This window comes from Xyrauchen texanus, chromosome 43, assembly GCF_025860055.1.
Source record: "Xyrauchen texanus isolate HMW12.3.18 chromosome 43, RBS_HiC_50CHRs, whole genome shotgun sequence".
Taxonomy (NCBI): Eukaryota; Metazoa; Chordata; class Actinopteri; order Cypriniformes; family Catostomidae; genus Xyrauchen; species Xyrauchen texanus.
Window position 1 is genome coordinate 16,430,941 of NC_068318.1, and position 21,703 is coordinate 16,452,643.

A 21,703-nucleotide genomic window follows, 5' to 3' on the forward strand; every position below is an offset into this window, starting at 1 on the left:
CGGAATTGCAATCAAAAGGGAGCTGTTGCCCTTCTGATAGGACTGTAATATTGGTCTTGAGGTTGTCATCGGTTCCAACACGAAAGCGAATCATCATGGCCCTGTTCAAAATGGCAACCTGCACCAAGTAGTGGGGGAAACTTGGTCTTAGGTCAGACTTGGTCTTAGTATAAGGACCATCCATCGATGTGTATGTTCTGTGTGCACAGCTATTAAAGAAAAATGTATGTGAAAAAAGTGTCACATACACTTTTTTCGACTTCTTTCATCTACAGAACAGGGTAAGGCTAATTTAAGTTTGCGTAAAGAAAAGGCATATATAGGTCTAAAAATATTTTCATTTGGTAATTCTTTTTATTTAATACTTTATTCATTTGGTAGGCTCATTTATTTAATTTAACTAAGGGAATTTTGCCGGCATTTTTTCGTTAGCAAGATAAACAATAATTTTATAGAATTTTTATTGTTCCAAAAAAGCACACTGAAGCTTTTCTTCTAGTATTTTGTATTTATTTTTAATTTAAAACATATTTGTGCATAGAAATGATGTTTTCTTTTTTTCATAACTGCTGTCTATTATTTTAAAATGTGTGGAAAAATAGCTTTAATAAATAACAATGGAATAAGTGTATATAGGCCTACGTAGGTGGGTCTGTAATACAAATCTGTAAAAAACTAAAAAAAGAAAGGCATTAAAATGTATCGTTTTTCAAATGATGCTCTAGAGTAAAAATGTGTTGATATAACACAGCAGGATCTGCGTAATAGAGAGCAAAATTTCACAAAAAAATATGTGATTTGAGTGAAAGGGAATAAAACAGCTGTTGTATCGCCTCTAGTGTTGATTTCACCTCGAAACTCCAGGGAATTGTAATTGTACATTGTATTGCAAAAATGTACATTGGGTCATGTTTTCACTATGAGACCAGGTTGTTACAATGAATAGGGAAGTCTTCTGAAAAAACAGCAATACATTTTAACGTCTGCATTGCATTGAACACACAAGTCGACATGTGAGCTGAAAATGTCATAGAAGCACCGCAAAATGACGTGGTTGTTTCAGTAATCGTATTTTTCATCTTAAATCAGCTTTTTATGACACTGTCTTTTAGGTGTAGGGTAGGGAGGTAGGCTTTGTTTAAACTCAATAGAGTATTAACCTTAACTTAATCTGTTTGGGAGAAAATTGTACTTACTTTTAGCGCCACTCAGTGGATATTTCACCTTGCAACACGTGTAAGGAACCATGCAATATAATTTTGCAAAAATGTTGCCACAGCCACATGATTTTCATGAGATCAGGCTGACCGTATCAGTTTGAATATTGCATACAAGTACTATAGACTGCTTTTATGACCCTGGTCCTCATGTGATTATTTTAAAGAGAGCAGCGTGAACATTGATCAAAAATTCTCCTTTTGTGTTCCACAAAGAATTCACATTTGTTATGTGTCATATGGGTAAGAAAATATTGACAGAATTAACATTTTTGGGTGAACTATGTCTTTAATGGTTAACAAAATGTAAAAAAGAAGTCTGTGTGGAAAGAAAAGGGAGGGTGTCTGTGATTAGTGCAAATGAGAGGAAAATGTAAGTGGCAAAAAGGTCAACCTTCAAGAATTTGCTGATGAAGTTTTGCAGAGTTCACGCGTATAATGAGCAATCTGTCACAACAATCTCCTGATTTCCTCTCAAAAAGCCTTTTATCGGATGTATTAGGCATGGAATGCCAATAATAATTTCAGTGTTACAGTAAAATGCTAACCCCATTGCCGCTAGTTCTTGGAAACCCTGCCAATTAGACTGCTACCATTGGCGCCAAAATGGCAGTGGTTATCGGGTCTCAGGTCTCTCGTGTTTCCATTTATTCATTGGTTGTTCTAATGGAGGCTTTTCCCCCAGTACATGCTTGTTTGAAAGTCTCAAGCTAATTAAGCATGACATGTATTCATTGGCCTGGCCTGAGCAAACGTGGTGTTTTAGGACCCCAATATTTTTAAAACTGCAATCACTGTTCATAAACTTCAAGTGTTAAATTCACTGTTCTCAGTAATATTTAAAGGTGAAGTGTGTAATTTCTAAATGGAATAGCAAACGGGTTTCCCCAAGGACTTACTTTTATTTGTTTCTGCATATTTAGCTGTGATATGAGAGCTATGCTGGCCTTTCCAACAAATTGGTAACAAAGCAATTTGAACCACTAGGTGACAGCATTGTATGGCGTTATGGCAAGTTTGCCATGGGCTCTGTATTCATTGAAGGCTTCTGTATAAATATTTCAGGGCAGTTTTATTAATTCACTCAGTGTCAAAAAGAGCTTAATTCTCTTATAAGTATCAGACCATTTACATCAGCATCATTTTCTGATTCACGTAGGCTGTGAGAGAAACTTCTATGTATAAACACTAGTGTACATATTTGAATGGGGGTGTCGTGTGCTAGTTTTTATATCTGTAGTATCTATCTACTAGAAGAACTGGTCTTTCATTTGTTCCATAAGAAAAACAATCAACATCTTGCACATTTACCGTTTGTTTGTTCACATTTTCCCCTTTTTTACTAATTGATTATCTATATATCTGTCTGTCTCTCTGCCTGGTGCTATTCTCTTGTCTATTTTAATAAAACCGTAGAAACATGCAGTAAATATCTACAGCATTGTATTTCGTATCCAAGCAGTCCATTATGCATTTTGTAGCTGAAATTTACTCCAGTAAGGCTCTGAATACTAACCATTGATCTCAGTGCTGACCTCATCACTCTTTATGAATTTGTACGGAGAACTGAACACTCTCAGGCTCTTGCTTGTTGTATAATGTTTCCTAGTGCTGCATTATGGATCAACAAACTCACTTAAACCAAAGGCCACAAGGTCTCAGAACATTTTCAGCATCTCCATAGAAATTCTTATAATCTTAATGCAATCAATGTTCTTACTGCCATTTCAGTGTGTATGTGTGTGTGTTAGAGACAAAAAGCGTAGGCAGGGATAGAGCTGCATGTTCAATTTTCAGCATAATTCTGCAGGAACTAGTGCAAGGGGCTTAGTTAATATTCAGTCCATCCTGACCCATTTGAGGACTGCTGGTACTTCCAGAGTTGTCATGCCTCAGTTCAGTGCTGTAGGCTTCTTTTCAGCTCTCTAAATAGCAGCATGTCATTGCTGCTCTGCCAGTACAATGAAATCAGGCCAGCTCTTCCCTCACCTACCCTGCCTTCTTTCCACTATCATTATGCCATTAAAGTAGCCAATTTGCATGGCCAGCGGTCTGGCTGACCTCTAGTGGAAATTGGCTCCACTGTTCTGCCTTTAGTTTTTTTTGGTCTAGTTTTGCACTTGACTAAGGAAATGCCCTTGTTTGGCAAGGAGTTAAATGTTGTACTTTCAGTGGCTTTTTCTTCTTCTGCCCATTGACATTAGAGGAAAGATGAGAATATATCCAATCTCATCTTGGAGTTCTGCTGTTAGGGTACTGACTGGACAATAATTGCCAGTTGCAAAACGCTACACTACATGGCTGAATGTTTGTTTCTAATGCATTTTAATAAAAAAAACTGTAGCAGATCAGAGGATTTAGGTGCCAAAGAATCTTTTCATGATAGATGAAAAACTTTCAGCATGTGTCATGCTGTCACATTATTATACAGATGTTCCAGCTCTAGAAATGGTAAGATGAGCTACGTTTGAAGTCTTGCACTGATTAAAGTAAACTTGTGACCGCACATTGATTGGGTATATCCACTTAGTGCCCATCTAGATGACCCTATTATTGCTCTAGCAACCACCCTGAACTATGGAATGATATTCCGGACATTATTCAAAAGGAATTGCAAATTGTATTTGCAATTGCGTTTTCAATTTGTGGACGCATAAAATGTGACATAATCCAAACGCAATTGCAAATCGCGCATTACGGTTTGCATTTTCGTTTAAGCGAACGCACAGTGACTGCCAAATTTCAAATGGAAAAGCAAAGTCCGTTTGCAACTGTGTTTCCCATATCTTACGAGTTTTGGCCCTGTCATATTTAAATAGCAATTTCAATTACCACGTCTGCTTTTTCACTTTCTCAGCGTCGCGTATGTAGCCAGCCAAAACTCAAATGGAATACTATTTTTTTTTTTTTTTTTTATTGCAATATTAACAAACAGAACAAGACGATACATACAAGAAATATAAACAATCTTTTAAAACAAAAGAGAAATTATGGTTCAGAATACATTAAGAGAGGAAATGTGAAAGAAATTTAAATATATTCAACAATAGTCTAAAAAGAAAAGAGAGTAAGAGAAGAAAGAAAAAAAAAAGAAGAAGAGGGCACAAAAGAAAAAAACATTAAGAGAGAATATTAAACATGACACAAATTCTGGATGTTTTCATTGCTTTCTTGTTAACAGAAGTTGAAATTGTATTTAAATACATCTTCAATTCTTCTTTGAAAAAGCTAAAGTGGGGTTTACTTTTCATATACAGGTGAAACTCGAAAAATTAGAATATCATGCAAAAGTTCATTAATTTCAGTAATTCAACTTAAAAGGTGAAACTAATGTATTATATAGACTCATTACAAGCAAAGTAAGATATTTCAAGCCTTTATTTGATATAATTTTGATGATTATGGCTTACAGCTTATGAAAACCCCAAATTCAGAATCTCAGAAAATTAGAATATTGTGAAAAGGTTCAGTATTGTAGGCTCAAAGTGTCACACTCTAATCAGCTAAACACCTGCAAAGGGTTCCTGAGCCTTTAAATGGTCTCTCAGTCTGGTTCAGTTGAATTCACAATCATGGGGAAGACTGCTGACCTGACAGTTGTGCAGAAAACCATCACTGACACCCTCCACAAGGAGGGAAAGCCTCAAAAGGTAATTGCAAAAGAAGTTGGATGTTCTCAAAGTGCTGTATCAAAGCACATTAATAGAAAGTTAAGTGGAAGGGAAAAGTGTGGAAGAAAAAGGTGCACAAGCAGCAGGGATGACCGTAGCCTGGAGAGGATTGTCAGGAAAAGGCCATTCAAATGTGTGGGGAGCTTCACAAGGAGTGGACTGAGGCTGGAGTTACTGCATCAAGAGCCACCACACACAGACGGGTCCTGGACATGGGCTTCAAATGTCAAACGTCTTACCTGGGCTAAAGAAAAAAGAACTGGTCTGTTGCTCAGTGGTCCAAAGTCCTCTTTTCTGATGAGAGCAAATTTTGCATCTCATTTGGAAACCAAGGTCCCAGAGTCTGGAGGAAGAATGGAGAGGCACACAATCCAAGATGCTTGAAGTCCAGTGTGAAGTTTCCACAGTCTGTGTTGGTTTGGGGAGCCATGTCATCGGCTGGTGTTGGTCCACTGTGCTTTATTAAGTCCAGAGTCAACGCAGCCGTCTACCGGGACATTTTAGAGCACTTCATGCTTCCTTCAACAGACAAGCTTTATGGAGATGCTAACTTTAATTTCCAGCAGGACTTGGCACATGCCCACACTGCCAAAAGTACCAAAACCTGGTTCAATGACCATGGTATTACTGTGCTTGATTGGCCAGCAAACTCGCCTGACCTGAACCCCATAGAGAATCTATGGGGCATTGCCAAGAGAAAGATGAGAGACATGAGACCAAACAATGCAGAAGAGCTGAAGGCCGCTATTGAAGCATCTTGGTCTTCCATAACACCTCAGCAGTGCCACAGGCTGATAGCATCCATGCCACGCCGCATTGAGGCAGTAATTAATGCAAAAGGGGCCCAAACCAAGTACTGAGTACATATGCATGATTATACTTTTCAGAGGGCCGACATTTCTGTATTTAAAATCCTTTTTTTTTATTGATTTCATGTAATATTCTAATTTTCTGAGATTCTGAATTTGGGGTTTTCATAAGCTGTAAGCCATAATCATCAAAATTATATCAAATAAAGGCTTGAAATATCTTACTTTGCTTGTAATGAGTCTATATAATATATTAGTTTCACCTTTTAAGTTGAATTACTGAAATTAATGAACTTTTGCACGATATTCTAATTTTTCGAGTTTCACCTGTATTTACATTTATGGATATGAAACTTTCCAATATATAAAAGAAGGTTTATACAAAAACATGCATTAATTAGATTCTTGTCTTTAACATAAAATCCAAAAAGAATGTGTCTATATGATAAAGAAAAGTTTCATAAAACCTTTTGGACAATCAGAGCATCAATATTGTTCCAGAAAGACAGAGTCAAAAGACATTCCCAAAACAAATGATCAACAGTTTCAGAGGAGGCTTCACAAAAAGAGCAGGAAGTATCAATATCATTTCTAAATTTCTTTAAAAAAGTATTTAACTGGATAAAATCTATGAATAATTTTATAGGATTTTTCTTTAACTTTATTAGTTAGAAAGAATTTCTGAGGATGTGACCAAACATATGACCATTTAATATCATCAAAAAGGTTATTCCAATAAGAAATGGAGGAAGGAATTGAAGTAACAGGGTCCAAAAATAATGACCTAATTTTATAATTGGATTTATGTATTGAAAAACAAATAGAACCAACCACAGTAGATTCAGGGCTAGGGGGAGAAACAGAAGTCACTGTAGCACTATTATTGTTTCTAAACAGCATACAGATTTCCAAAGAGATGGCCTTGAAAACGATATTAAATTCTTTACTAGATACTGGGAATTGGTATCCTGAAACAAAATCGGAATAATTAAATAAATTACCTTCACTATCAAATAGCTGGTTTACTAATATCACCCCATTATTGAACCAGTTTTCCTCTTATGAAAAGATTTCCTCTTATGAAGAATATTACAGTTGTTCCAAATTAAAAAATTGTGTGGCGAGAAATTATGCTTGTATATAAGTTTCCAAGCCATAAACATCTGCTGATGATAATTGGAAAGTTTGACAGGAAGTTTACTAATTGAATAATTGCACATTAAAAGAAAATGTATACCTCCTAATTGAGAAAAAATATATCTTGGGATTATACTCCAAATAGAAGATTGATTGTGAAGGAAACGTTTAAGCCAATTAATTTTTAAGGTATTGTTAAGAGAATCAAAATCAATTAAATTTAAGCCACCTTTATTATAAGAATTCAAAATAACTGATTTTCTAATACTCAAATGGAATACTAATTCCCTTAGTATTTCCATTTCCGATGCCTTACACAGAAACCTGTCAATCAGGGTCAAGGGTGGGATTATGCTATGGTGCGTGTTTGTCTTGGGAAGTGACGTCACTCACAGTCGACGGTCAAGAGGTGATGCCCTGAACAGACGCCGGTTTATCAAATCAAATCAAATCAAATCACTTTATTGTCACACTACCATGTACACAAGTGCAACAGTAGGTGAAAGTCTTGTGTGCAGTTCCGAGCAACATAGCAGTCATGACAGTGACGAGACATATACCAATTACAATAACAACATACTTACACAACACATTTCACATATCAAATGTACACACACTTACACAACACAATAATTATATACAATGTACAGTAAACAATACACACAATATACAATACAATAAGTAGGAGTATATGAAATATATATATATATATATATATATATATATATATGAAGTAGTATATTGAGGAGAATATGTTGACAGTCCAGTGTGAGATTATAGACACTGACGTGCGGTCTGGGTAGGCAAACTAGGCACTGCCTACCCTGCCAAAATTCAAAAATAAAATGTTTATTAAATAATAAACTTGTATTTGTATTTTTACTTTTTATTCTTGTGATTTATATATGCAATATGTGTGTTATTCCAATTGTTTAGACGTTATGATGACAAATGTAGCAGTTACGCATAATCAACTAAAAACAAATGGTAGAATAAGCAGTGCTTTTACGGTCCATTCATTGCAGACGACAAGCGGAAAACCCATGTTGCGCATGCGCACTTCGATCCTGTATTCTTTAACATGTACGGCAAAAAGCACAAATCTGCTGTGCCTTTTGACGTAAATATGTTATGCCCGTAATCATCTATCAGACATCAGACATGATGTCTGATACGTATCAGACATGGACCAATTAAAATCGAGATATTCCTGGACATTTGCGTAGCTAACGTCATTACACCACAGCTAGCGTACATGCCTAATCCCCGACAAATTCAAAATCAAAATGACAGCACTGGCCGTAATTACGGAATTAAGAATTTTTTCCAAGCTCGATTTTAATTCCAAATATGAGTTAATTGCAAGAGGGAGGTCTACGCCAGCCTTAGATTGACTAGTACAGCAAAAGGGCACAAAAATTATCCGATCATTTCAAACTGATTGGTATGTAAGAAAAGATTGGCTATGTGGCTGTGCTAACAATCAGCGGCTGTACTGCTATCCCTGCCTGCTTTTTTCAACCAGTCAGACTGTTTGGACTTCAGCGGGATATTGTGATTTGAACAACCTGCTCGCAGCTTTAACCAAGCATGAAAAGTCGTCAGCTCACATCCAGTGTCAAATTACACTGAAAACCTTTGGAAAATCTCGGATCGACCTTGCACTTGACGAGCAAAGGAAGCTGTATATAACCTACCACAATGAAAAGGTAAAGGATTGTTGTATTGTATCTTCTGTTATAAAGATGAAGATTGCACATAAAAAAATAAGCACATAATGTTGTAAAAAATAAACAACTTATGTTCTGTTATATGTTCTGTGTTTTGACTACTGAATTTTGTATAATAATATCAAATGAAGATATATTAACAAAATCGTATATATTATAACACATATATAAAATACATACATTTCTTGATATGCCGCGCTTGTGCGTAACGTTCACTGTGTTTGTGTGTGTGTGTGTGTGTGTGTGTGATAGAGAGAGAGAGAGAGAGAGTACACGATATACATCCTGATTTTTTTTATTGACAAATAATTCATCCTGATTTTTACATTTCTTGATATGCCACGCTTGTGCGTAACGTTCACTGTTATTACGTATTATTAGCTTAAACAATAAATCAGGTAATCTGGCTTTCATATCTCAGTGCCTAGCCTCTTTAAGACATCACCGCACGTCACTGATTATAGATGAATAAAGTGCAGTGCTAATTATTGATCCTGATAGACTGTGAGTGACGTCACTTCCCAAGACAAACACGCCCCATAGCATAATCCCACCCTTGACCCTGATTGACAGGTTTCTGTGTAAGGCATCGGAAATGGAAATACTAAGGGAATTAGTATTCCATTTGAGTTTTGGCTGGCTACATACGCGACGCTGAGAAAGTGAAAAAGCAGGCGTGGTAATTGAAATTGCTATTTAAATATGACAGGGCCAAAACTCGTAAGATATGGGAAACACAGTTGCAAACGGACTTTGCTTTTCCATTTGAAATCTGGCAGTCACTGTGCGTTCAGCTAAACGAAAATGCAAACCGTAATGCGCGATTTGCAATTGCGTTTGGATTATGTCACATTTTATGCGTCCACAAATTGAAAACGCAATTGCAAATACAATTTGCAATTCCTTTTGAATAATGTCCGGAATATCATTCCATACTGAACACCCTAGAAAATGCATAGCAAAGCACTAAAACTATGCATAACTTCAAAGCAACTGAATAGCAATGCCCTTGCAACCTCCCACTTGCACCATAAAGACGACTTTTGCAGCAATTTGCATGGCATATTCTTTACACAATCTAAAAATCTAACTGAACATTTGTCTTTCATCACACTGGTTCATTGAAAAATATGGTTGTCTGTGGTGATAAAAATGAGAAATCTTTTAAAAATCGAATTTTAAACCATTTTGTCAAGTTCTTAAAAATGCCATCTTTGTGTATATTTTAGTTTAATCGATTTTTTGAAAAACTTTAATAGCATTTTATACTATAGAACAAATTGTGTTCATCTAAAAATGGATTGAGCTGTTTAAAAACAAGCTTTTCTAAAATCTTACTTAAAAACTGTATATTTGAAATTGGTCTAAAATGATTGAGAACAGTAGAATCTAGGTTGATTTCTTAAGTAGTGGTTGCACAATGCACATTTAAGGGCATTTGGGAAATTACCAGTTTCTATGGAGTAATTTACAATATCAAGAACATCTTCAATCAGGCAGTCTGCTGCTACTTTAGAAAATGTTGTGGGAATAGAGTCAAGAGAGCATGTAGAGCACTTTAACTGAGATATTATTTACAAAAGCTGTTCTTTATTAATTGTCCTGAAGATTTTCTGGGTGCAATGTTACTAAAGCGTAATATTAGATTTGATTTGAGCTATTTTCTGATAAAATATTACATAAATTCTTCACACTTTGATACAAACAGCTGAAGTAAACTATCCGAGATTTAAAAGGCGATCTATTTATAGGTGAAAAAGGCATTCTGGGATTGTTACTCTTCTCATTTTGTAATCCTGGAATAAAATGACTGCCGTTCAGAGTGTACCACAATGTTCAAGAATGTGATTCAATAAGATTCTGCAATTTTAATTTAGTTTTCTGCCAGAAACCCTCCACTCTGCAGCATTCTCTCTTAAAGTGACAAGTGTACTCATTTCTTTAGTTAAACTTTGATTTTTACTGGAGCTATAGCATCTAGAGTTGATTAAATAATAACATTGAATTTATTAACCTTTTCATTTACTGTGAGCATTTCATTGTATATTGACTGATGTTGAACCATATTCACAAACATTGCTGAAATCGATGTATTAATATAATGTTTCTTAATTATCCTCTCTGTAGGGAGCTTTACATTATCAGCTAAAATGTCAAAAATAAGCATTAATGATCTGAGACTGAAAAGTCATTTGTATCATTTACAACAATAGGAATTCAATGTGAAATTACAAGATCTAACATATGCCCTAGATTGTGTTTTGCTCCACTGACATGTTGAATGAAATCAATCGAGTTTAAATGTTGAAAATATTCTGATGCTTTGTAGTCAGTGCAGTCATCAACATGAATATTAAAGTCACCAACAATAAGAGTCTTTTCATAATTAGTGACACACAAAGTTAAACGTTCAGAAACTGATAAAAAACAGGAATTATGCTTAGGAGGGCAATATATAATTATTAACAATATTGATTGATTCCTGACAATTACATCACTAGATACTCACTGGAACTAAAATATCCAAAAACAACCTCCTTACAGGACAAATATTGGTTAAAAATAGTGGCTATCCCACCACCCTTCTTGCCAAGGCAAACCTTCTATTGAAATGTATAACCTGGTGGAGAGGCCTCAATGAGGGATGTAGCACCATCTGAGCCAAGCCAAGTTTCAGTTAAGAACAAACAGTCTCATTGTCGCTCAGATATAATATCATGGATAATAAAAATGTTTTTACTTCATAGAGCTCTCACGTTGAAAAATGCAATTTTTAGTTTATATTCACTTTTCAGAGTACATGTGGAATTTGAGTCTTTTAATAATACATGTATGAGATTTGACTTTCTCATATGCTTAGACATTTTAATGTGGTAATTTCTACAATGTTTCAATATCAGTGACGACTGTTTCGTTATTACACATTTCAAGCTATTGTCACTTACAGGTATGCTGCTCACTTGTCACCAACAACTCAAGGCATTCATAATCTCCAACCATTTTATTTCTCTTGATGAATTAAAATAAACCTGTGTTACTTGAATGAAGTCCTGACGGCAAAAATCAGGAGCTACCGTTTCACGCATTCTCAGCAAAGTGTGTGCGTGATGTAGAAGCAGCAGTGAAGTTTGAGTGAAGTAGTTCTGAGTAGAGGTTGATTGACACTTGTTTAGGTGAAATTCGTAGAGAATGCACCGGACAGGACATTGTCGATAAGACATGTACCTGCATTAAATATTCAGAACCACCCCCCCACCTTTTTTTTCCCGGATTTACACAACTCATGCGGATCACATTTTTAGGTTGGAAAAAATTTATTCTGGATGATTCCAGAGGAATCACATCCCTGATTAAGACTAATTTAATCCCTTTATATGCTTTAGACACGCAGAAAATCCACAATTTGTATATCAGTGTCAGTATTGGGTGCTTTAGTTGCAAAACTTTAATGTAGGATGTACTGTAAGATCACTGAATGAAACACTGACCGTAAACACACTTATTAGACAAAATGAAATAATCAGCAATATGTGCTTACATCTGGCTTTATTGAATGTGTTTGTATTCTACGATGCCGCAGTAGCATTATGTACAGTGACTTCATTATGTGATGACGTAAAATAACTGGTGAATCGTCTTTTTTTTTAACCGGTTCATTGAAACTAACCGTCTGAAAGAATCAGAAGTCCCATCACTAACCAATATGTCAAACCCACATTAACATGCTTAGTCTTTCAGAGAGTTGTTATGACTGAATTAGGGTTACTCCACCTGAACAAAATGTGCCTTTTAGAGATCGATGATAATCAGATTTTCCAATATTTTTAAGTCTAAGTATTTTTCTTTAATCAGATATTGTTTTTGTAATATCGGATCCACTGATAACTGGCTTCATCTGGCGGGACATTCTAAAATTGCATGCAAGACGGCCATTGCAGCAGTATGTGTGAGAGGAAACAATGCTCGGGGTTGTCCACAAGTAAAGTAACTTGCTTTTGCAATGTATTGCATGAATTAATACATTTTATTAAAAGTAACAGCCACTCATGCTTTAGTGCAGGGGTCTCCAACCTTTTTGTGAGTGAGGGCTCCCTGAAGGAATAAAATAGTCTAGAGGGCTACTTGTTTGATATAGGCACACGCACACACACACACACACACACGTTTCAAGTTTTGAAAAATACAACAACAAACAGTAATATTGTTAAATACTATGACAATTGAATTTATAATTATATATTAGGGGTGTAACGGTTCACAAAATTCACAGTTAGGTTCAATATGATACAGTGCTGACACGGTTCGGTACGTTTTCGATAGAGCAAAATGAAAGAAATGCATTTTTTTATATAAAAATAAACAATTTCTCATTTTTAAAATGTCATAAAATAAACATAAACACTGTGGCACTTTTTTCACTTTACTTTTAATCACCAAAATATGTCTAAGTAATGAAATGATTATTGACATCATGGCTTAATAAATGTAAATCATTTCTCACAAGCATTTTAAATTATTATTAATTATTAGATTATTTTTATTCATCAATCAATCCTATTTATAGGAATTTATATAAAAAATTTACAATTATAATTGTATTTATAATTTCTCTCTGTAGATCCCATTACACTGAACACATTTAAACACAATTTTAATACAAAATGTCAAGAGTTATTTGTCACACTTACAACAATAAATAGGCCAAATCAGCCTGCTTTTATGGGCAAAAAAACAACAACTACCTTTTTAGCGGGTTTTGTAAAAAATGATTGCTGCCTGCTTAATGTTGTTTTCATCTCACTAACTTTTTCTTTTCTAAGTGATGTACCTGGTGGATAATGAACATTGAAGGTCTTGTGGGTTGTGGTGAAATGTCTCTCCGCATTGTGTCTCTTGGCAACCGCAATGCTAGCTCCACAGATGAGGCATACAGCTTTATCTTTAACGTTAGTGAAGAGGAATTCTGTCTCCCACTCCTCGTTAAAATAATAAGTGTTCTTCTTTTTTGCATGACCTGCATCATCAGCCATAATTAATCTTTTTTTCTTTTTTATAGTTCAATTTATCTTATGTACTGTCTGCCCGCGACCGCCTCAACTCACAGAAGTTACGTTACGTTTTTTTTTTTTGAAGCGTGCTTCGACGTGCAGATTCTAAATATTTTAAATTATTTTATTATGTTTTAATGGTATATGAAATGTTACCATTAGTTATTTTCTCATTTTATGCCATCATCATAAATAAAAAATAAAAAAACTAAATGAAAGATTACAATTCAGGCTATTTATAGAACGTGCTCGGCGGGCGACTCAGAGACTCCATGCGGGCTACCAGGTGCCCGCGGGCACCATGTTGGAGACCACTGCTTTAGTGAGATGTTGTGTTACATAAATGCTTGATGTGTTAAGCTCTAACAAATGGAGGCGAACTCACGTGAAGACAAATCTTTCGAAATCCCAAAGACGTAATATTACTTCACATTAATCAACTCAAAGAGCCTTGGATGAGTGCATTTTAGAAAAATGACAGTTTAGTTATAATCTCTGTTGGCTGTGTTTATCAGTCTTGTAAAGCTGCCATTCACATCGATGGTCATGTTCCAGTGGAATTGTCACGGTCCCGGTGAATTCGCCGGTTTGTTTTGTTTGTTTTGTTTTTCTCTCCCTCATGTGTCACAGGTGCTGCCAGCATATTCCATGATTCCAAGATTGTTTCCATGGGAATGCTGATTATGCCTCTAATTAGTGTGCTGACAGCAACTGTTCTCCATTGATTCTCTGCCTACCCTTCGTTGTGCAGTGATCTTTGCTAGATTGTTGTTGTGTGTTCAAATAACTCTCTCTCTGCCTCAGTTGGTCGTCCCTCGTGTATCTGTATTGGTTGTCCGTCTCTGCCCGTGTGTCTGGAGTGCGGTTACCTTCCTTCTGCCCACACATTCTTCAACTGAGGATACCTCACGGATCTGCTCCCTACTACCATGATGCATTCATGCCTACAAACACATTCTTCAGGATTCCTCACGGATCTGCTCTCTGAACATTAGCTTGACTGTTTGAAGAATCTGCATGCTCTTTTTGTGCTAGTTCCGCCTAGTGGCTGGAATTTATTCTGTACAGCAACACTCCTTCGGGATGGTTTTGTGGATGAAACCACATGCACTTTGTGCTTAATCTGCCTACTGGATGAAGTTTGTTTTATAGATTATCTTTTGCTGTGTAATTCTGTCTCACAAAGTATGTATAGAAACAACAGACTTGGGCAATCTGATGGCAAGGTTGTTGCGTGCGCTCTCGTAGGTGTGCATGGACTGTTTGAGTTAAAAGGGATAGACACCAGTTGGCACTATCATGTGCGGGGTTAATGCACACGTTTTTTTTTTTTTGGTTCAAGTGGATGTTTGGGTTTTGACTGTTGCACTAATGTTGGAATGTGGTCTTCATAATCTTGTCTTTGACACACAATCTATTTTTTCTTATATGTCAAAATGTCAAATGTAAATATGAGTGGATTGTCTCTCTCAACATGGAATGTAAATGGGTTGGGGCACCCCATAAAAAGAAGGAATGTAATTTCTCTTAAGCGTAAGAAATATGATATAGTGTTTCTTCAAGAAACGCACCATTTCTGCAGGAAGCTGAAAAATGTGAAAAGATATGGGGTGGGCATTTTTTTATAGTGCTTGCATTGCTTGAGTAAGAGCAGGGAAGTCATAACACTGATAAGTAAATGTCTACTTTCAAATGTCTCAAACAGAGTAAAGATAAATTGGGAAGAGTCATTATTGTTTCAGCTGAAATTCAGGGACAAAGTCTTATTTTGGCTAATATTCATGCACCTAACATTGATGATCAGTGCTTTTTTATATATTTTGAAGGGATCTTGCAAGCTGCTGGCACCCCTCAAATATGTGGAGACTTTTGAACCCATCTGGTAGGGACTATAATTTTTTTTTTCATCATTCCATTAGATTTACTCTAGAATATATATATTTTTTATATCTAAGTCCCTCATTTAATCTGTTGTTGATTGCTCAGTCAGAAACATTTTAGTCTCAGATCACGCCCTAAGGTGTTTAGAGGTGATGCCACATACGAAGGAAAATAAATCACATAGTTGGTGCTTTAATGTATCCCTTTTGCAAAATCATGAATTTCAACAAATGTTAAAGGCTGAAATCAATGTCTATATTGATTCCTCAGTATCCTCTGTGGGCGTCGCTTGGGAGGCACTTAAGGCGGTTCTTAGGGGCCAGATCATACAGTATGCCTCATTCACCAATGGTGAAATATTTACCTCGGCCATTGATATTAATAATGCTTTTAAAGAATTCTATCTTGATCTCTATAGTTCCACGTCTTAGTCTACTGATGAAGATATTAGAAAACTTTGAGGAACCATTAGAAATCCCTAAATTGACGACTGAACAAAAGAATTCTCTTGATTCTGAGATAACCTTGGCATGGTAATTAAGGCCTTGCCTACCGACAAGACTCTGGGGTCAGATGGATTTTTTAGATCTTATGCTACAGAACTGGCTCCTTTTTTTTCTAGAAGTTTATACAGAATCATTAAAGAATGGGAAGCTTCCGCCAACCATGACACAAGCACGGATCAGTGTGATTCTTAAAAAGGACAAAGATCCAAGCGAGTATAATAGTTACCATGCAAGTTCCCTGATTCAGCTAGACGTTAAAATATTGTAAAAAAAAATGTAATAACCAATTCAATAAAGTTATGACATCTCTTATACATATAGATCAGGTGGTGTTTATTTGGGGCTGCAGCTCTTCTGATAACATTAGGCGTTTCATCAATGTCATGTGGTCAGTGGTGAATAATCAGACTCTGGTCGCTGCCATCTCACTTGACACCAAAAAGGCATTTGATTTGGTAGAATGGGATTATCTTTTAAAAATGTTGGAAATGTACAGGTTCGGAAATCCATTTGATGGATTAAGTTACTTTATAGACATCCGGTAGCGGCGATACAAACAAATTGATTAATTTCAGATTATTTTACTCTGGATGGGGCACCTGGCTGGGATGCCCTCTTTCACCCTTACTGTTCTGTCTTGCCCTGGAACCATTAGCAGCCACGATAAGAAAGGAGGATAATTTTGCAAGTGTGGTGGCGGGAGTTGTGGCGGGTAGGCTTTGGATGATATTTTATTATTCTTCTCCGACCCTATTAGATCTATGCCTTGCCTCCACAGAATTATTCATTCCTTTTCTAAGTTCTCAGGATACAGAGTTAATTGGTCTAAATCCGAAGCTTTGGCTCTGACAGCGCACTACCCTGTGATGGCTTTTCAGTAGGGCATCTTCCAGTGGCCCAAACGGGACATTAAGTATTTGGGTATTTTATTCACAACCCAACCCAAGATTTCATTTTATTATAATGCATCCATCATTTGGCTCATTCATCGCTTCCACCTGAGAGAGCCCCTCCCTGGTATTGTATTGAACAGAAAGTTCTTGCCCTTATTTTTTCATTGCAAAGCATTTCCATCAAATTAACCGGAGAAGTTACACCCTGTTATCTCGCATTTGCTCTCGGTATGGACAAAAGAGTCCAGAGTGTTTAATTCAGACATTTATTTAAATGTTGTTCGAGCATATGGCTGAACCCAAAGTTATGTATTAATAAGTCCCCTTTTTGAGGTTAATACGCTTGGTGGCCTATATGAGAGTGGAGTGTTGAGATCCTTTGGAAATATGGTTCAACATATTGGGATTTCCAGGTCTCAATTCTTCAGGTATTTACCGCTGCGCCACCTGATTTGTACTATTTTTGGGAGTCGCATACACCCCCATAAAGCGGAAGATGCTCTGGAAGTGATAATTACTTCTTTTGGAAAAGGTCATGAGGCATCAGTGTATTACTCCCTGCTAATTCAGAGTCTGAGGGACGGAGTTCAACTTCTATCAAGAGAGTATGGGAGAAAGATTTAAACCTGGTATTGGAGGAGGGAGTGTGGGCAAGGATTCTAAAAACATCAAGTCTACACCTAGAGATTCTATTGGACCCCCTCTAGATTGTATAGGCTTGGCCTTAAAGACACACCCACCTGCTGGTGATGCAATCAGAAGATGGGGACACAAGCAATGTTTTTTTGTGGTGTGTTAAGATCCAAGAATTTTGCTTGAGGGTTCAGAGATGTATGTGTGACATATTGGGCACTAAAATTTCATTTAGCCCCAGACTCTGTATTTTAGGCGATGGGGCGGTCATTAATATAGGGGTGAAGTACATAAAAAAAATTGTGTCCTAGTCAGTGTTATGATCGGCAGGCAGGTCATCCTTAGGGATTGAAGTTGGCTGAAGTACCCTCATTTCAGGAGTGGTGCACAGAGATGGGCAGGGTGGCGGCATTTGAGGAGGTGTCATATATAAAATTTGGCATACGGGGGTTGTTTGATAAGAAGTGGGCCAGCTATTTGGTCTTTTTGGATGGATTTCGGGAAGGGGCTGTGTAAAGGGACTTATAATTTTAAATGTGATTAAATATATGTTATTTAATTAATTAATGTGGAACCATTTTTCTTTTTTGTGTATTTTTTATATCTTTTTATGTCATCGAGTATTTTCTTTGGACTGTCGATTTATATGTGTGTCTGTTGTTATACAATGTCTGACCACTGGAATGTATGTTGGGTGACGGGATGCATATTGATAAATGTTGATTCCATGTTTTCATGTACTGTTTGTGTTAATTTGAGTATGGAATAAATTCAAATTGTTAGAGAAAAATGGCTTTCAAATAGTGATGGCACTGTTTTTTTGTACATCAGTAATGTCCTGACTATACTTTGTTATCAGTTGAATGCCACTTTGGTGAATTAAAGTTCCAATTTCCTTATGAAACATCAAATATTTACATTACTCTTTATATGAAAATACTGACAGCCAAAAGTTTGGAATAAACATATTTTATCTAATGTACATTATTGTATTTATTGTTAAAATTAAGTATATTTAAACTCCATACAAGCTGGGTAGTGTTTCTGGGTGCATAGTGCCCTCATCCACCCAAATGATCATAAACTACATGTTATAACACAATTTAAATCAATATTTCAACTGTGTGCAGTCACCTTAGTTAAAATAATATCACCTCATTGAATTATTTAGTAAATAAATAAATCTTCATCTTAATGGCAAAATTCTGTATACATATAAATAAAGAGTACATTTTAAAATGTATGGTTTGCCTCTCTATATGTTATAAAGTTATTTTAATCAAGTAATGATTTGTCAAAATAATTTAATACATTCAGAATGAAATAAAACATGTGTGAAAGCAGGACTGAAGGAAGCAATAAACTCCTAGCTCGTATGTCTTCGCCACAGTGGATTATGGGCAATTAACTGTCGTCGAGTGTACATCAAATGTACACTGGAAATTAGAGTGCATTGTGAGTAAGAATGAGTGAACAAAAGTAGGGAATGAGTGGCTCACTCAGAAGTCAGACACTCCTACAAAATGGCAGACACCCAAAATAGTGCACTATATAGCGGATGGTTTCAGACACAGCAAGTTTTTTGCAACCAGGGTTGGTGCCCTACACGGTCTGCGTACTCTGCGTTTAGAGAGCGGTGGTACTGCTGTACAGAATTAATGATCTAAATTCCTTTGACACTGAAAACTGTTACTACACAGCGACTTCCGGCGACACGAGCTGTCGCGACCGTTGGCGCTAGATGTGGGCGTGTCCAGCGACGCGACAAAGTTGAGAAAAGTTCAACTTTGGAGCGACTAATGGAAGCGACAGCCAATAGGAGAGACGACGGGAGAGCTCACGTGATCTCTCTCTCTCTCTCTCTCTCTCTCTCTCCTGCAGTAATGGAAAGATGGATGAAAGGCTAATTCTTGCTGTTAGAAATTTTCCAGTGCTCTATGATATGTCTCTTCCCACGTACAAGGACATTTTAAAGAAAAATACTGCGTGGAAAGGTGTATCTGAGATCGCGGGGATTTTATGGACCCAGACAGACCGACATTTGCATTTTCGCCGCAGATAAACAGCCACTCTGGCAAACAGCACGACTTGTTTCTCGTTCATCTTTGATATTAAGCATTTTATGTACTGATTCCATTTATATTTAGTCTTTTCCCTCCAAAATGTTTGTTTTTAGTGGCAAGAAAAGAGATTCGCTGTCAACAGCAATGGAATGACATCTGTGAATGTCATTTATAAACGTTACTAGGCAACCAGTAGTGGGAACACCAACTAGCGACTTCACCGCCAGCCACTGGCGACCTGCAGCGATAAAGTCGCTGGCAGTGTGTACGCAGCTTCAAGCATGATTTGGTTTATATTTCAGCATTATATATAATGTCCCTGTGGGACATTTTTACGTTTTCAGTGTAATAATTACTAGAAACGTTACCAAACCTCTCTTCTTGACAAATTCATCCAGATCTGACAAGAGCCCTTAACTCTTTCCCCACCAGCGTTTTTAAAAAAAAGTTGCCAGCCACCGCCAGGGTTTTTGACGATTTTCGCTAAACTTTAATGGCCCGCAGAATATTTTCTTCCATGAATATATGAAGATGCTATATATCACAATAAAGATCTGAGCCTCTGCTTTTAGGCAAAAAAAACCGATTTTATTTTATCTTCATTTGTTCTTTTTTTATTGCGACTTGAACAGAGGTAGGTTTTGTCAAAAAACAACATTTCAGACAAAAAGCTGAGAAAAAGGCATGTTTATGTCTGATATTTTGATCTTCTCAGTACTCCACTTCTTCATGTTTGAGACGATCGCATTCTGTTTCTTTGATCAAAGAGTTGCGTACTCTTTCAAAACATGTGCAGGGGTCTTCCTTACCGTATAACACCTAAAACACGGAAACCCGGAAAATTCCGTGTTTGGCGGGGAAGCGTTTTTTCATAAAACACGGACAATTCTGTGTTTGGCGGGGAAAGAGTTAAAGGAATAGTTCACCCAAAAATAAAATTAGCTCATGCCATCACAGATGTGTATGACTTTCTTTCATCTGCTGAACACAAATTAAGATTTTTAGAATTATTTCTAATTTATTTTGGTCCACACAATTCATGTGAATGGGTGTCAACATTTTAAAGCTCAATAAAATTGCACAAGTCAGCATAAAAGTAATCCATAAGACAACAGAGTTGAGACTCTATTTCTATTTCTAAGCATTCTGTCTAATATCTCCTTATTGTGTTGCATGGAAGAAAGTCATATAGGTTTAGAACAACATCATGGTGAATGAAGATAGAATTTCTATTAATAATAATAATAATAATAATAATAATAATAATAATTCTGTGACATTTGTTAAATGTGCATTATGTAATGGAATACAGCGGAGTTAATGCCCATTATTTGTGAAAGTAATGAGTTACTCTCTACTTGAGTACTCTTTTAATTGGATACTTTCATACTCTTACTCAAGTAATTATTTATGTTAGTATTTAACTTATACTTCAGTAATTTTTTTGAAGTATTTGTACTTTTAATATAAGTTTTTGGCTATTCTACCCACCTCTGGTTACCAGCCCCCTTTGTTCCCCACCCAAGAGCCCAACGTTCAGTACTGTCCCGGGGGAATTCACCAGTTTGTTCTATTTTTTTGTTCTCAGGTGCTGCTGTTTTCCATGGGAAATGCTGATATACAAACTGTTCTCCGTTGATTCTCTGCCTACTTAAACCCTTCGTTGTGCCATGATCCATGATCAAGTAACTCACCTTGCTGTCTCTGCCTCAGTTGGTCCTCCCACGTGCATCTGTATTGGTGCCCGTCTCTGCCCATGTGTTTGGAGTGTGGTTACCTTCCAGTTTGCTGCTGCTCTTGTCCTTCTGCCCACACATTCTTCAATGGAGGATTCCTTGCGGATCTGCTCCCTACTACCATGATGCATATACTCCTACGAACACTCTCTTCATGCAGGATTCCTCACGGATCTGCTCTCTACATGACCACGGTTAACACACATCTGCAAACATACTCATCACCTTCCTGCTGTAGTCGGTGCCTAAATAATATTCAATTCAAATTTACTATTAAACTTTATTTCACTATAAATCATCATCTACATGTTTACAGCTCTCTGGAAATTAATTATCTCATGCACAGCTGTCAGTAGGTGTCAACAGACCCAACACTGCA

General features: G+C 36.6%; 1 pseudogene; it reads left to right on the top strand.

The window, feature by feature from the left end:
* The window catches only part of LOC127635530 (E3 ubiquitin-protein ligase listerin-like), a 52,966-nt pseudogene extending 31,474 nt beyond the window's left edge, over window positions 1-21,492 (top strand).
* The last annotated feature ends 211 nt before the right edge of the window (window positions 21,493-21,703 follow it).